Genomic DNA, 17,725 nt, shown 5'->3' with positions numbered 1-17,725 from the left:
CTGCTTTTCAATTTATTTTCCCTAGTTTATTATAGCTCTCTTTGAATTATCTTATGAAATTGGAACAAATTGGAAATAGTTTTATACTTTGCTTAGGAATTTAGAATGCTTTTATGCTTTTTATTATGAAACATTGCAAACATAGGAAAATCAGGAATTAAGGAAAAAAATTACAAGTATCACCCTAGTAAAAGCACTTACAAACAAAACCCACTACTATTTTACAAAACTCAGTTCAGCTTTACATTGGGGGTGGAGGGTTGGGGCACTTTTGACTGGTTCCAAATCAGGAAAGGAGTATGTCTAGGCTGTATATTGTCACCCTGCTTATTTAACTTATATGCAGAGTACATCATGAGAAATGATGGGCTGGAAGAAGCACAAGCTGGAATCAAGATTGCCAGGAGAAATATCAATAACCTCAGATATGCAGTTGACACCACCCTTATGGCAGAAAATGAAGAAGAACTAAAGAGGCTCTTGTTGAAAGTGAAAGAGGAAAGTGAAAAAGTTGACTTAAAACGCAACATACAGAAAACTAAGATCACGGCATCTGGTCCCATTACTTCAGGGCAATAGATGGGGAAACAGTGGAAACAGTGACAGTTTTTTTGGGCTCCAAAATCACTGCAGATGGTGACTGCAGCCAGGAAATTAAAAGACACTTGCTCCTTGGAAGAAAAGTTATGACCAACCTAGACAGTAAATGAAAAAGGAGAGACATTACTTTGTCAACAAAGGTCCATCTAATCAAAGCTATGGTTTTACCAATAGTCATGTATTGATGTGAGAGTTTGACTATAAAGAAAGCTGAGCGCCGAAGAATCGATGCTTTTGAACTGTGGTGTTGGAGAAGACTTTTGAGAGTCCCGTGGACAGCAAGGAGATACAACTAGTCCATCCTAAAGGAAATTAGTCCTGAATACTCATTGGAAAGACTGATGTTGAAGCTGAAACTCCAATACTTTGGCCACCTGATGGGAAGAACTGACTCACTGGAAAAGACCCTGATGCTGGGAAAGACTGAAGGCGGGAGGAGAAGGGGACAACAGATGATGAGATGGTTGGATGGCATCATCAGCTAAATGGACCTGAGTTTTCGTAAGCTCCCAGAGTTGGTGATGGACAGGGAAGCCTAGCGTGCTGCAGTCCATGGGGTAGCAAAGAGTCGGACACAACTGAGCGACTGAACTGAACTGAACTGAACTGAAAGACTCCTTGACACATGTCAATACCATCTGCTTCCTTGAATGGCATTTTCTAGAAGTCCAAAGTCTGGCCATTCTGCATAAACAGCACTTCAGAGAAATCAGCCAGCAGTTTTCTGGCACTTCTCAGTTTGAAAAAATTTACATCACAAGAAAGCAAGCCTTTCTTGCACTTCTTTGGTGCAAACTGATGAAAATATTCAGTAGGGCTACTATGACTCAAAGAGCTTTGCCCTCTGTACACTCAAAATATGTTGCTGAACTAAACTGCAGTTTTAATTTTAAACTCCTACGTGACAAATGTACTTTTTAAAATCTCCCTGAAAGAGCAGTGTAGTGACGTAACAGTGAAGCAGCCAGTGAAGGGTGCGACTAAACGTCGGCACTGGGTCACACTGTCCGACCAGTTCACCCTCTTCTGGGGCAAAATTTCAATTCCTCGTTTATAAAGTGAGGAGCCCTAAAATTTAGTTGAAATAATAAGTATAATGTTCACTAGAACCAGCTGGAGGGCTTACTGAGGTGGCAGGATACCCCCTCTCCCCCAGGAGTGTTTCTGATTCAAAATGCTGGAGGTCTAGCATTTCGCATTTCTAAACAATTCTCGGGTGATGGCGACTCATCTGGTCCTAAGGCCACAGGGACCCCCAAGTGGTTCGTGGCAGGACATCAATAAAGGTTCACTATTAGCATCATTATTCCAGCTGTGCACTGGCCGGGGCCCGGGGATATTACATCTCAGGGAGAGCGATGGCCTCTGTCCAGATGTTCCTGCCGACCGACCATATCTCCGCAGGGAACAGGTCAGAACAGGGAAGCAGCTGGAGCAACGGCGTCACTGCCTTACAGAAGGGGGCCCCTTTCTCCAACTTGCGCCTCTGGGAAAAAGCACGGGCCATGCACCCCCGGAATCCTGCCCTCTCGATTTCGCAGCCGTTTGTTTTTAGCCCTCGCGGGAGCCTGTCCTCTCAGAAACCTAGGGCCAGAGGCCGGATTCCAGCGCCCTCGGCCGGGGCGGAGGCAGGTGCGGAGCAGAAGCTGGAGCCCGGCGTGAGGGCGTGGCGGGGAGCCGAGCTTTCTGCTCCCATTCTGCCAACTCTCCGGTCCGTCCCGATTGCCCACCGACCAAGGGCCCAGCGGAAGATGGCTGCCCGGAGCGCCGCGGACAGTCACGTGTCACGGCGACACCGCCGCACGCCCCCTCCCCCGCTCGCCGAGTCCCGGACCCCGCGGGACGCGCAGCCCTAGGCTGCCTCTCCGCCACCCGGGTACCGAGCGGTACAGACAGGAAGGGAGGATCCCACTGCAGAAAGCCGAGAGCTCGCCCGGGCGTCCGCTTCCCGGGCGCAGGGGTCCGGCTCTGGCAGCCGAAAAAAACCTTCCTTCGAGCGACCTGCACCAGATCCGGCCACTGGGCATGCGCAATGCTCCGGCCCGAGTGCGCCGGCTCTCCAGCTTTTTCCCGCAGCTCCGTCGGGTCGGCAGGAGGTGGGGCCGTGAAGGGGCGAAGGGCGGGCCCGAGTCTCCCCCCTCCAACTGAAGGTACTCCAGGCCTTGCTCGCCTTCGCTCCCTGTTTTTGGGGTGGGAGTCTGTGAATAGAGGTTTGAAAATGAACCGTAGAGTCTAAGGTCCGCCATTTAAATTTTGTTTGTTTGTATATGATCAATCACGAGTTAATTCCAAGTGCTGTACTCCTAGGCTCCGTGGGAAAGAGAATCCTCGGTCAGCCGGCAAACTCGTGCCTGCGAACAGGGTCTCCAGAAGGCCGAGTTTGCTTTCTCTGTTCTGACCAGCTCCAGCTCTTCAACACTCTGGTTTTGCCCCAAGTGGAATACTGTCCCCAACCGTAAAACCTGGCTTCCGTCCGGCCTCACTAAACGGCCCCCGAAAAATGTGCAAGCAGGGCCTCTCTCCTCGGTGGAGAAAACGGCCGCCTCCCGAGCTTTCAGCTACGAAAATGAAATAACGGTGCCAAGCCTCGCATGCCCCTAGGTGCGCGATCTGGCCGGGGTCCCTCTGGGTCCGGGGACGAGCTCCCTGCAGACCCCGCCCGTCCGCCCCGCCCTCCCAGCTGCCGCGAACACCCGGAGGAGCGGATTTGCGTAGCGCCGGCAGCTGGGCCGGCTCGGGCAGCGGACTGGGCATGCTCGGCAGCCGGGGAGGCTCGCGGTGGCTAGTCGGAAGCGTTCGCACCAGCTAGGCAGCGGCCGGGGCAGCGGCGGCGGCGGCAGCGAGGGGCAGCACGGGAGCGGGAAGGGCCGGCCAGGGAAGGCTGCTCTTTCCTAGCGCCCGGCGAGCCGGACAGAGAGCGCAATCCGGGTACGGACCTCCAACGCTGCCCTGCCCCGGATTTCATTCCGCGGCTGGGGGCTCGGCGAGCGGAATTCCGGCGGCTGCCGCGACTCCGGTGCAAGTGAGTCGGGCGGCGGGAGACAGCCGATCGCTGGGGAGCAGATCGGACCACCCACCTCCGGGGCCTGGCCTGACGCCAGGAAAGGTGTGCCGGCAACCCCGGGGCGAGGGGGCGTGAGCGCAGCCCGCTCAGTGCCTGGCGCGTACCTGGCTGGCACTCCCCCCGCGCCGCCGCTCGGGGGGTGCGGGGGGTGGGGGGGCGGTCCCGCAGCTGTTCTCGGGGCGACGAGGGGGCGGGCCGCCTGCGGGGCTCCTGGACCTAGTTGGGGCGGGGAGAAAGGCGGGGGCGTCAGCGGGCACCTTTTCAGAGGTCCTGCGTGCGGACTGGAAGGCTGCCTAGTGTCGGTTTGGGGCGAGCGGACTGTAGCGGGGCCGAAGAACCTTCGGACAGTGGCGGGCGGGTGTCGGGAGACCCGCAGATCCGACCCCAAATCACGGCCCTACCCCCACCTGGTGGCGGCGTGACAGTTGGTACCTCTGGGTCCGATCGCAGCCGGCCAGGCACTCTGAGTTTCGGGGTACCTCCCCGCCCCCCCCTCCCCCGCTCGATGTCGGTGGACAACATAACAGGTGGGACCCCTTTCGCTGAGCCAGCCTCCAGGTTTGGGGGCGGTTCTGACACCCGGCGGGGCTGCCCCCCACGCTTGAGGGTGCTTAGGGGTAAGGCCTTGGAGGAGCCATCAGCCAGCCTGGAGCTGGACATTCTTTCCAGGACGCGGCTTTTCCCGTGAATGAGGGGTCTCCGCGATTCCGAGGCGACTTGTCAAGGGCAGAGCAGCGACAGCAGGGCTGTTTCTCCCACCTTCTTAGCCCAGGCTCGGGTTTTCTGCTTCCTCTGGTGGGTCTGGTACGGTGTCCTGGTCCACTAACGGATACACACTGGAGGCTTCTTGTTAAAGCTTGTTTCCGTCTCCGGAGCTTCGAGTAAAATTCGGGATGAGGCTTGCCAGGGGTGGAGGGAGTGAAGAGAATCCTTGCAGGAGCTTCTCAGATGTTTCATTTCACCTTCAGACAGTAGCCACTTCAGCGGTACACTCTTACGACACGAAGAGTGAAGGCTGCTTTTCTGAAAAGGAAGTTTATTTTCTGTGTTATGGGGCCTGCTTACTATTCTAGCTCCGTTGACATTTACCTTCCCGGGCCTTCAGAGCTGTTTGAACAGGTTATTTTGCTTGCAGGTTATTTTCCGTGCAGACTTGGGGGTGTTTTGGGGTTGGCTCCCTGGGTGTGGAAGTGGCAGGTGCCTATCATGGTGTGCTGTGAACTCCCCACGCTTCCTGGCACCGGGGGTTGAACATTCAGGGAGCTGGGGACCGAGCGGGCAGAAAGAGAGGAGTGGGACTAGTGACGTAGCAGCGGTGGGAGTTGCCTAGGGCTGCCCAGACGGAGCGAGGTTGGTTGGCTGTTTTGGCTGGTGCGGAAGGGGAGAGGGCTGGGCGTTTCATTGGTTCGGGGAGTAAGGTGTTGACGGGAGAAGCCGGGCGGGGGATGGGTCCCTGTCTGGTCAGTGCTCCAAGGGAAGCCCAGGGATGTTTAGTGATTCAGCAGGTGGCAACATTCCAGCCCTGAAGCCATACCTTGGCCAAGCAAGCCAGCGGCAGCTGCTTGTGCCTGCTGTCAGAAGCGCCAGCTTCTGGGGAATCTCCAGGAGACTTCTGCCTGTAGCAACTGACTTTCCTTATCTTGCTTTTTGTGTATGACAGGAGGCCCTGGTCTTTTGGGTTCCTTCCCCGCCTCTCTTAAAATGTGTAGCATGTTTTTGAACCTCTCCAGTTCTGTTACCCTCTGAATAGCAGGAAGTGGCAGCTGCCACCACTCACAGTTTATTAGTTAATGTGCAGAAAAAGCAATATGTAAAGCAGAGAAATAGTCTGTTCCTTCTGTTTCTGCTTCAGAGATTAGAAATTTACATTTTTAGTTAAATAGTAGGGTCTATTCCTGCAACTCTTCATTGCTGGTAGTGAGCTATTTCAAATAGCAGAAAGCATGAAAAAATTAATTAAAGGAATAGATAAATTGACATTAAAAGGACACAATTATTAAAAGTGTCTTAATCATTGGAGGATCTCTAGCATTTTGCACAGTGCCTAACTCAATAAATGTTTATTCGACTGAAATTTAAAGAATTTTTCATAATAAAAGCTTGTTGGTAAGTTTTGACACCTAAAGAACTTTGTATGTTTTCAAATGTCAGAATTGCTTATGTTGACCTTAGACATTCAATTTTAGCTTGAAGCCTCAACCCTTTTACTTTTTCCAGGTGAGGCCCCTTAATTTTCAAATTGTGACACATCCTTCAGGTCAGCTGAAAAAACAGGCAGGCGTGTTTTGCTAACTTATCTCATGAAAATCTTGAAGACTCCTACATATAACCGTTATATATATATATATATTTTTAAACCTAGAAAGTGGTCTAATTGCATATCAAAATGCTTTATTTACAAAACTTCATTTTGTACAAAACGTTTCAGGACAACTGTAGAGTTCCTAAGCATTTATTATCACATTATCAATGAAAAGTGCTGCCATAGAAAAGACAAAACAGTGTTTGGAAAATAAAAATTCTCGCTTATTTGCACGGGGGATCGTTGGCCCTGTCTTTGAGGGCGGCTGGAGTGTTTGTCCAGTTCTTTCTGTGTTTTGCCTTTGCTATTCTGTTCCTTCCTCCAGTTGTTAAGCTGTTTCTTCTTCCTCTAAAGACATACTTTCCTGGCATGGACTTGCTGACTTAAAGCTGCTGCATTTTCTCACATAAATTCTATTAACAATGGCCTTTATTTTTTAACTGTCCCATACACTTTCCCACCACTTCATATGATAATTGTTCGATGGTCCTTGGAAAAATGGGGAATGGTGGAGTTGGTGGGGGATGCTGGGGAAGGGGATGTGACAGATTATAGTTGGCTCTTTCTTTGCCTTTTTTGGATGGTCTCTGTAGCCACAGCAATCTCTTCTGGAAGGACTGTTAAAATATGCCCAGTCTTAAAGATTTTGGACTTTCTGTTAAGGCTCTTGGTAGGGAATATCAATGGTCACTTATCCTCTCTTACCACATCCCATCCCAGGAGTTGGTGATGGACAGGGAAGTCTGGCTGCAGTCCACGGGGTTGCAAAGAGTCAGACACGACTGAGCAACTGAACTGAACCACATCCCATGAATTTTGACTGTAAAATATGCCACTTTAATAAGCTACCCAATTGCCAGAGGACCATATTTCGTATCAGCCCATTTAGACAGGGGAGTTGGGAAGCAGCACTGGATGTGGGGGAGGTGCGGATGAAGAAAGGGGAAGAGAACAGTGAGTGGGGTCAGGGAGATGGCTTGGTTTTGTAACTATGACTTCTGGTTTCAGTAAAGCAGAATCAAGTATCTTATCAGTGTGTGTGGCTCAGTCTGTGCTGGAGTGCTCTGCTGCCCTCTCTAGTATTCTTCCCTCCGCCAGTAAACACACCACACACACATGGCCTCAGACAAATTCACAGACCCACACATGCACACACATAGTGACAAGAGACACAGACACAGATGTAGACACATGTATCTTTTGCCAAAAGCTAAGCATCCCAACTTGTTTTTAAAACCAATATGTCACACAGGGCTCAGTAGCAGGTTGAATTTGGGGGATCTGAAATCACCCTAATCATGTATTTGAGAAAGATTCCCCTTCTCTCTTTCCACAGCAAGCTGATCTGTCCCGCTTAACCCGCAAAGCTGCTGGGGGCTTTCACTGAAGCAAACGTTAAATGTAGATGTAACTGAAGTGGTTTTCACCTTTTAGACTTTCTGGTGCTGGGGTTGAGTTAACGTTCCTCAATTTGGGGCACCAGATCTCCCTGTACAAAGCCCCTTTCTTGTTTTGTATTTTTCCTTCTTTCCCAGTCTCATTCCCTCTTTGTCAGAGGAACTTCCTCTCGCGTTGGGTGTTCTGGAGTATGTCTGTATCCTTGTCAAAGGTGTTGTGTGCATGTTTTTAGTTTAGGTAAATAGTGCTGTGCTGCTATAGTTTCATTCAGTTGCTTTTCCATTCAATATTAAAACTTTTATTATGGAAATTTTCAGACATTCATAAAAGTTGGAAGAATTTCATTCAGCAATGTATTTGCTACCTGTGGTTGGCATAGGTTTATCCAGTATGGTATGGCTGGCCTGCTATATACCCACTAATCTCACCATTTTTCTAATTATGTACACTTAGCTCACCTCCATTCCTGCTACCATGAGCAAAGCTGTGATGAAGGAATATCCTGGAGCATCTCTTAATGATACCTGTGAGACTATCTCTAGGGCAGTGGTTCTTACAGTGGTCCACACTCAGCAGCATCAGCCTCACCTGGGAAGATACAATCAGGATCTAACCTAGACCTCTTGAATCAGAAACCCTGGGGACAGAGACCATCAGTTTGTGTTTTAGGGCAAGTCTTGGGTGTGCTGCAGTCCATGGGATCTCAGAGAGTCAGGCTCGACTTAGTGACTGAACAACGAACAAGCTTGGAGACTGTTGCCTAGGAAAGTTTGAAGACCACTGCTCTAAGTGTATGTACCCAGGAGTGGGAAGGCTGGGTTAAAGAGAACAAACCCCGATTTTTACTAAATACTGCCAAGTTAGTCTCCAGTGTGGCTGGATTGGCTGACACTCTCACCGCAGTGCATGACGGATTCCTGATTCACCACATCCTCTCTAGTGGTTGGTATTAACCATCTTTCTAATTTTTTCAGTACTTGATGGCTATAAAGTGGCTCCTTATTGTTGTAATGTGAATTTAGGTAATTTCTTAATGAATTTAAGCACCTTTTAATGTATTTGTTAGTTTTTACAATTTCTTTGACTTTAGTCTGTTTTTCTAATGTGTTGATTTGCAGATGTCTTACATATTTTGGATATTAATTTCCTTCTGTCATCTAAAGGCAGAATGAGATTGTCAATGGTTCTGTTCAGTTCACTTGCTTAGTTGTGTCCGACCCTTTGCCACCCCATGGACTGCAGCACGCCAGGCTTCCCTGTCTATCAGCAACTCTCAGAGCTTGCTCAAACTCATGTCTATCGAGTCGGTGATACCATCCAACCATCTCATCCTCTGTTGTCCCCTTCTCCTCTTGCCTTCAATCTTTCCCAGCACCAGGGTCTTTTCCAATGAGTCAGTTCTTCACATCAGGTGGCCAAAGTATTGGAGTTTCAGCTTTGGCATCAGTTTTTCCCATGAATATTCAGGACCGATTTCCTTTAGGATTGACTGGTTTGATCTCCTTTTAGTCCAAGGGACTCTCAAGAATCTTCTCCAATACCACGGTTCAAAAGCATCAATTATTCAGCACTCAGCTTTCTTTATAGTCCAGCTCTCACATCCATACATGACTACTGGAAAAACCATATCTTTGACTAGACAGAATTTGTCAGAAATGTCTCTGCTTTTTAATACACTGTTTAGGTTTGTCATAGCTTTTCTTCCAAGGTGCAAGCGTCTTTTAATCTTATGGCTGCAGTCACCATTTGCAGTGATTTGGAGCCCAAGAAAATAACGTCTGTCACTGTTTCCATTGTTTCCCCATCTATTTGCCATGAATTGATGGGATTGAATGCCACGATCTTAGTTTTTTGAATGTTGAGTTTTAAGCCAGCTTTTTCACTCTCCTTTTTCACTTTCATCAAGAGGCTCTTTAGTTCCTCTTTGCTTTCTGCTATAAGGGTTGTGTCATCTGCATATCTGATGTTATTGATATTTCTCCCTGCAATCTTGATCCCAGCTTGTGCTTCATCCAGTCGGCATTTTGCATGATGCGCTCCACATAGAAGTTAAATAAGGAGGGTGACAACATACAGCCTTGACGTACTCCTTTCCCGATTTGGAACCAGTCTGTTGTTCCATGTCTAGTTCTAGCTGTTGCTTCTTGACAATTTCAGTGGTAATTTCAGAAATTTAAAATTTTGATACAGCCCAATGCCATTACTTTTTGCCTTTTTCACAGTAAGAATCTTAAGATGTTCTTCCTTACTCCAAGTTACAAATATATTCTGTAGTTTCTTTTATCAACTGCCTACTTTTACCTTCACAATGACGGCTGTGATCTGTTTGAGGTTTGTCTTAATACATGGTATAAGTAAGGAATTCGGTGTTATTTTTTTCCTTTCCATTTTGTGAGCCTGCTACTGCTAAGTCACTTCAGTCGTGTCAGACTCTGTGTGACCCCATAGATGGCAGCCCACCAGGCTCCCCCGTCCGTGGGATTCTCCAGGCAAGAAAAACTGGAGTGGGTTGCCATTTCCTTCTCCAATGCATGAAAGTGAAAAGTGAAAGTGAAGTTGCTCAGTCATGTCCGACTCTTCACTACCCCATGGACTGCAGTCCACCAGGCTGCTCCGTCCATGGAATTTTCCAGGCAAGAGTACTGGAGTGGGGTGCCGTCGCCTTCTCCATTTTGTGAGCCAGTTTCCCCCAAATCATTAAACTATATCCCTAGTATTTTAGGGATAAATGTGGAACTGCCTCTATCATTCATCAGATTCCCTTATGTTTATTTTCTTCTACTTTATTGATTTATAATCTATGATTGGTAAACTTCACTTGTATATTTAAAGTGTACAATCTAATGGTTTTTTTTTTTTTTTGGCCTTGGCCACATCTCATGCTACGTGGAACTTCCTCAACAAGGGGTTGAACCTGCACCCTCTGCAGTAGGAGCATGGAGTCTTAACCACTGGACCACCAGAAAGTGAAAGTGTTAGTTGCTCAGAGGTGTCCAACTCTTTGTGACCTGGTGGACTGTAATCCGCCATGCTACTCTGTCCATGGAATTCTCCAGGCAAGAATACTGGAGAGGGTAGCCATTCCCTTCTCTAGGGGATCTTCCTGACCCAGGGATCGAACCAGGGTCTCCTGCACTGCAGGCAGATTCTTTACCATCTGAGGCTCTAGGGAAGCCCCCAGTTTGATGAATTTTGACAGGATGTGTACCTCTGAAACCACCACAATCAAGATCCAGACCATTGCCCTCACACTACAACTTCTCATTTGCCTTTCCTCTCACTTTTGTCTCCAGACTCAGGAGGCCACCACTGGTTTGCTTTCTGCCACAAACAGGTTCGTTTGCATTTTCAGATTTTGAGATTCTTCACAGGGTTTAAGTTCTCTATTCTGTCCCAGTCATCTATTTCTGTGCCAGATTATTTTTATTATTGTAGCTCTGCAGTGTCTTGCATTTCAGAGCTTATTTATTTGTGGACCTTTCCTCTTTCATATACATTTTGGAATGCTTATCAAATTCTTAACAACGTCTTAGAAACGCAGTGGCATTGCGTTGAATGTATAGTCTAACATGGGGGAGAGTCGACACCTCTTCCTCCCTAGTTGTAATGCTGTCCATGAGCATAGTGGTCCCATCTTTTTCTAATGACATTCAATTGAGCTTAAATTTTCTCTATCGTAAGATTTTGTTTTAAAACAAAAGTAATGTATTGTTTTGAGGAGAATTTGAACCTGGACTTAGTCTGAACTTTAGAGGAAGGCAGAGTGTATGGGCTTGGGAGACAGATCTTGTTTCAATCTCCATTCTCCATTCACTTGCCTTAAGTGACACTGGGCAAGTTCTCTCCTTTGGTGGCCCCAGGTTTCTCCTTCCTCAGGCTGGATGCCTGCAGCCTCCTCCCCAAGGCTGCTGAGCCGCTGAGGGCTTTAAATGAGATAATGTAGGAGAGGCAGGGAGTACAACTTTGAAACATTTGCTGGTTAGTGAATGTAGGTGTCGTATACCTCCTGTGAGTGAAAGTCGCTCAGTCGTGTCTGACTCTTTGTGACCCCATAGACTATACTTACAGCCCATGGAATTCTCCAGGCCAGAATACTAGAGTGGGTAGCCTTTTCCTTCTCCAGGGGATCTTCCCAACCCAGGGACCGAACCCAGGTCTCCCGCATTGCTGGCGGATTCTTTACCAGCTGAGCCACCAGGGAAGCCCAGTGCCTCCCCTAGTGCTGACTTTAAATAGAACAGACTTCATACTTCTGCTTCTTAGGGACTGATAATAAAGAAGTGTCAGAAAAGCAAAGTGAACAAGCCTACTGATTAACTGTGTAACGCTCCCCAAGTGTACTCATGTAAGTCCATGCTTCTACCTTGTTGTGACTGGGGAAGAAAGACCAACATATAAGACACAGTAAGGGACTTCCCTGTTGGTCCAGGGGGGCTTTGCCTTCCTGCACAGAGATGGCGATTTGATCTGTGGTCTGGGAGCCAAGATCTTACATGCCTTGTGGCTGAAAAACCAAAACATAAAACAGAAGCAATGTTGTAACAAATTCAATAAAGACTTTACAAATGGTCCGTATCAAAAATCTTAAAAAAAAAAAAAGAAAGAAACAATTAAGGAACTCTCTGTGGCAGATGGCTTATAATCAAGGTTAAGTGGTATGGTGCCAGGGCAGTAAGGAGTAGGGAGAAATGCTGCTCGGTGAGGAGTGGTTTTTTATTAATTTTTAAAATTTCAGTTCAGTTCAGTTTAGTTGCTCAGTCGTGTCCGACTCTTTGCAACCCCATGAACCACAGCATGCCAGGCCTCCCTGTCCATCACCAACTCCTAGAGTCTACCCAAACCCATGTCCTTTGAGTTGGTGATGCCATCCAACCATCTCATCCTCTGTCGTCCCCTTCTCCTCCTGCCCTCAATCTTTCCCAGCATCAGGGTCTTTTCAAATGAATCAGCTCTTCGCATCAGGTGGCCAAAGTATTGGAGTTTCAGCTTCAACATCAGTCCCTTCAATGAACACCCAGGACTGATCTCCTTTAGGTTGGACTGGTTGGATCTCCTTGCAGTCCAAAGGACTCTCAAGAGTCTTCTCCAACACCACAGCTCAAAAGCATCAATTGTTTTGTGCTCAGCTTTCTTTATAGTCCAACTCTCACATCCATACATGACTACTGGAAAAACCATAGCCTTGACTAGATGGACCTTTGTTGGCAAAGTAATGTCTCTGCTTTTTAATATGCTGTCTAGGTTGGCCTGGAAAATCCCATGGATGAAGCAGCCTGGTAGGCTGCAGTCCATGGGGTCGCTAAGAGTCAGGCACGACTGAGCGACTTCACTTTCATTTTCACTTTCGTGCATTGGAGAAGGAAATGGCAACCCACTCCAGTATTCTTGCTTGGAGAATCCCAGGGACAGAGGAGCCTGCTGGGCTGCCGTCTATGGGGTTGCACAGAGTCGAACACGACTGAAGCGACTTAGCAGCAGCAGCAGCAGCAGCAGCAGGTTGGTCATAACTTTTCTTCCAAAGAGCAAGAGTCTTTTAAATTTAAGTATAGTTAATTTACAATGTTGTGTTAGTTTCAAGTGTACAGCAAAGAGATTAAATTTTACACATACACATACATGTATTCTTTTTCAGATTCTTTTCCATTATATGTTGTTATACTATATATAGCTTTCTGTGCTAAACAGAACATCTTTGTTTACCTACTTTATATATAGTAATGTGTGTATGTTAATCCCAAACTCCTAATTTGTCACCCACCTCCCCACCCGTCCCCCTCCTGCTACCCCCTCTGGTAACCATGCGTTTGTATCTATATCTGTGAGTCTATTTCTGTTTTGTAAGTAAGTTCTTTTGTGTCATTTTTTCAGATTCCACATGTAATTGATGTTACATGATATTTGTCTTACCTCACATAAGACAAATATCTGACTTAGCTCACAACATGTCTAGGTCCATCTGTGTGTGAGTGTGTGCTCAGTTGCTTCATCATGCCCGACTCTTTGCGACTCCATGGACTATAGCCTGGCAGGCTCCTCTGTCCATGGGATTCTCTAAGCAAGAGTCCCGGAATGGGTTGCCATGCCCTCCTTCTGGGGACCTTCCTGACCCAGGGATCAAACCCGGGTCTCCTGCATTGCAGGTGGATTCTTTACTGCTGAGCCACTGGGGAAGTCCCTATGTCCTCCATGTTGCTGCAAATGGCATTATTTCATTCTTTTTTACGGCTGATTTTATATATATGTATGTGTATATATATATATGGTGTATATATGTATACACCACATCTTCTTTATCCACTTACCTCTCAGTGAACATTTAGCTTGCTTCCATATCTTGGCTGTTGTAAATAGTGCTATGATGAACATTGGAGTGCATATATCTTTTCAAATTAGATATATATGATATATATGTATGTCCAGGATATGCCAGATATTTGCTCAGGATTAGGATCTCAGGATCATATAATAACTCTGTTTTTACTTTCTTAAGGAATCTCCATACTGTTGTCCATAGTCGCTGTATCAATTTACATTCCCACCAGCAGTGTAGGAGGATTCCTTTTTTCTGCACCCTCTCCAGCATCTGTTACCTGTAGACTTTTTAATGATTGGTGTGAGGTGATACCTTATTGTAGTTTTGATTTTCATTGCTTTAATAGTTAGCAATGTTGAGCATCTTTTCACATGCCTGTTGGCCATCTATATCTCTTCTTTGGAGAAATGTTTATTTAGGTCTTCTGCCTGTTTTGATAGGGAGTTTTTTTTTTTTTTTTTGCTATTAAGCTGTATGAGCTGTTTGTATATTTTGGAAATTAAGCCCTTGTCGGTAACATTGTTTGCAAATATTTTTCTCCTAGCTTGTAGGTTCAGAGAAGGCAATGGCAACCCACTCCAGTACTCTTGCCTGGAAAATCCCATGGACGGAGGAGCCTGGTGGGCTACAGTCCATGGGGTCGCTAGGAGTCGGACACAACTGAGCGACTTCACTTTATTTTTTCACTTTCATGCATTGGGGAAGGAAATGGCAACCCACTCCAGTGTTCTTGCCTAGAGAATCCCAGGGACGGTGGAGCCTGACGGGCTGCCGTCTATGGGGTCGCACAGAGTCGGACACGACTGAAGCGACTTAGCAGCAGCAGCAGCAACTTGTATGTTGTCTTTTCATTTTGTTTATGGTTTCCTTTGCTGTGCAAAAGCTTATAAATTTAATTAAATTCCAGTTGTTTATTTTTGTTTTTATTTCTATTATTCTAGGAGACAGATCCAAAAATGGATATTGCTGTGATTTATGTGAAAGAGTGTTCTGTCTATGTTCCCCTCTAGGAGTTTTATTTACATTTAGGTCTTAAGTTCATTTTGAGGTTACTTTTGTATATAACTTTAGTGTATGTTCTAATTTCATTCTTTTGCATGTAGCTGTCCAGTCTGGAAGAGTTTTTACTTGACTTGAGTAGAATTAGATTACAGGATAGTGAAGGGGCCTGAGAAACAAAGTGTAATTAGCATTTCTGTCCAAGATTTCGGGAGCCTGGTATTGAACGATATGACAGTAGATTTTGTGCCTGAATTTTGACTTAAAAGTCATTGCTTTGGAATCAGTGATAAGTGACTAGTATTGCCTAGGTAACTAACAGCTCTCTGTCATTTAATATAGAGGTTAAGAGCACTGTTCCTGGGCTTAAGTCTTGGCCTTACTATCTAGGAGCTGTGGAACCTTAGGCAAGCTATGCAGGCCTTCCATGCCTCAGTTTCCCTAACCCTCACTGGTGGGTCTCATAACAGCAGGTACCTCAGAGGTTGAGGACCGTAAGTAAACCTTTGTCAGGTGCTTAGTTCCTGGCAGAAGGTCATCACAGTATAAATGCTGTTCTTATGACTACTGTTGCTAATATTCATTGCCTTCCTCTCGTGTCTCCCTTGAGGTGTGTGAGGCCTTATGCCCCAGAGTTGTTGGATGTCCAGAAAGACTGCTGGAGGCACAGTCCTGTAGAGAGAATTTTTTTTTTTCCCCTGTAGATTGCCGGGCATATAGTGGGAACTTACGTTGTAGGCTGAGCAAGTAAATGCATGATAGACTGTGAAGCCAGGCACTGTCTCTCAGGTGCTGTCTCTTGGTCCTGAATGTCCTCAGGCAGGTGATTGAACCTGGGCCTCCTGCATTGCAGGCAGATAGATTCTATACCGTCTGAGCCACCAGGGAAGTCCCTTGGGAATAGCAGAGACTTGCAGTTCAGGACAAGCAAGCCATGGCAAAAATCATAGGCAAGTCCAACAGGTAAAGGAGAGGAATGCTATTTTATAGAGAAAAAAGGAGGAAGTTAGAAGGGTAGTTTTGAAGGAAAGTCCATTGGAAAAAGGTGAGAGTTCAGGGTGATGTTAGTCTCTTACTCACTGAGTCGCTGGGGTGTAGTTGATGTCCTATAAGGAGATGTGATGTTCATCTTTTCCTGTTTCACATTAGCATGCTAAAAGCAGGTTTTATTTTGCTGTATTCCTATTTTGATTAAACCTTTTAGCAAAGGTGTAGTAATTACAGGGGTTCATACTTGTTGAAGATGAACTGTGTGCCAGACCCTATGTAAGCCCTGGACTCTTGTGACCGTCCTGTAAGATGGCTGTTATTATTATCCCCTTTTAGACATGAGTGTGGAGTACAAGTAATTTGCCCAACTAAGTAGGAGGGCCCTGAGGAAGTTTAGTGTTTGAGGCCTTTGCCAGTTGGCAGCACTTACCAGGGTAAGTGCTGTTGGTATGGCGCCATTATAATTACATAGAATCGGGAAACACACGTTAGCCTAGCAGGGCAATCCCGTGACCTTGGAGGTTTATCAGCCTACATTGATGGTTCTCAGATTTCAGCACATATTAGAATCACCTGGAGGCTTGTTAAAGCGCTTGTGCTGGGTCCACTTCCACCAGAGTTTTGGAGGCAAGTGTCGATAGCTTGGGCTGGGACCTGATGGTTTACATGTCTAACATGTTCCCGGATCATGCTGGTGTTACTGGCCTGGGACCACTCTGAGAACCACTTCCATAATCAGTACTCACGTAAGTGAAGTCAGCTGCTCTTACTTCTACTTACAGTCAGGTGAGACGATTGCCGATTCAGAAATTTTAAATACTGTCCACCTCATGAAATAAAAACTGAACTCACGTGGTCCAGTTTATCTAGGCCAGCAGAGGGATGTCTGAGCCAGGCCAGGGCAGTGGAGAAAATGCTTTCTGTCCTTGCCAGTGTTTTCTGATATGGGTTAGATGGATGAGGACCCAGGGTGGAGAGAAAATTTGGAAATGCAAGTTAAGGCTTAATATTAGAAGCATGAAGTGCCATCTGGTGCATTTCATCCTAGGAAGATGCCTGATTTGTTTTTATTTTGTTATTTTCCACCCTCCCCACTCCCTTCCATAGGCACAAAAAGGCTTGGTGTCCATCGTTTTACCCGTTTGGGAAACTTTACACGTGGAGAAATTAAAAATGTATGACGATGCATAGCCTGATAGTAGAGAGACAGAAGATTGTCTTATTTGACGGGACTAATTGTAGTAGAAAATTACCTGTTTGTAGGAAAGCACTTAAAGAGAAGGGCTGTGCCTGTCTCCAGCTGTGAGGTAAAATAGCCACATTGTGTCCACATTTAGCTTGCACGTGGAAAGCCCTCACCAAATGCATGATCCACTGTTACTCCAGGCGAAGTTTTCTGTTTTGCGATTAAAAAAGACGGCATTTCCCTCATCTCAGCAGTGTTACACGTGAAACTGAGGAATCAGAACATTTTCAGATTGAAAGGTTTTTTAGGAGATGGTGACTTAGGATCACCTCAGAGAAGATCGTGCAGGTAAACTGGGAGGAAACGTTCCAGAGTTTTCCCTGTGCTCGTTGTCGGGGCTCTCCTGTGGCCCCAGCAGCTGGGATTAGCTGGTTTGCTTGGTGAGGTGATGTGGCAGGGCAGAGAGGATGGGAGAGGGCCAAGGGAGACTGGGGCGGCCAGACAGGCCAGGTGTTCTCAACCTGGGCTTTACAGCAGTGGAGGGTGAACGTGTGCTGGGGGTCAGCTATGGGCCAGACCCCTGTGGGGCCTTGAGATGCAGAAATGCGTGAGACGGGGTCTGGGTTCCCAAGGGGCTCGTGGGGGAGACAGGCACATCTGCAGGTAAAGCCACCACCAAGTGGTGGGCACAGGATGGCAGCTGCACACCAAGCCCCCTGGGGTGGGCCAGGGGAGCTGGACAGGGAGGTGGCCCACTCCTGGTTCCCCACGTGCCAGAGCACGTGAGACGCTGACACCATAGGGTAGCACAGATGGAACTAGATCTGGCATATTTTGGTTTTGTTTCCTTTTGTTTTTGTGGTTTCCATTTTA

The 17,725-nt window shown here is 46.9% G+C and overlaps 1 protein-coding gene across 28 annotated transcripts in view; it reads left to right on the top strand.

Annotated features, from left to right (window-relative positions):
• Window positions 1-3,374: 3,374 nt before the first annotated feature.
• SGMS1 (sphingomyelin synthase 1) overlaps window positions 3,375-17,725 on the top strand; it is a 323,882-nt gene continuing 309,531 nt past the window's right edge. For 21 of the 28 annotated variants that reach the window (XM_059881901.1, XM_059881900.1, XM_059881899.1 and 18 more), the window contains exon 1: window positions 3,385-3,622. The gene's annotated coding sequence lies outside the window, so the exon portion shown is untranslated. Of the gene's footprint in view, window positions 3,707-17,725 lie in introns of all 28 variants that reach the window. The other 7 variants (XM_059881886.1, XM_005225396.5, XM_005225390.4 and 4 more) reach the window with 3 other exon arrangements.

Source organism: Bos taurus, chromosome 26 (genome assembly GCF_002263795.3).
Source record: "Bos taurus isolate L1 Dominette 01449 registration number 42190680 breed Hereford chromosome 26, ARS-UCD2.0, whole genome shotgun sequence".
Taxonomy (NCBI): Eukaryota; Metazoa; Chordata; class Mammalia; order Artiodactyla; family Bovidae; genus Bos; species Bos taurus.
This window is presented reverse-complemented; position numbering and strand designations above follow the sequence as displayed.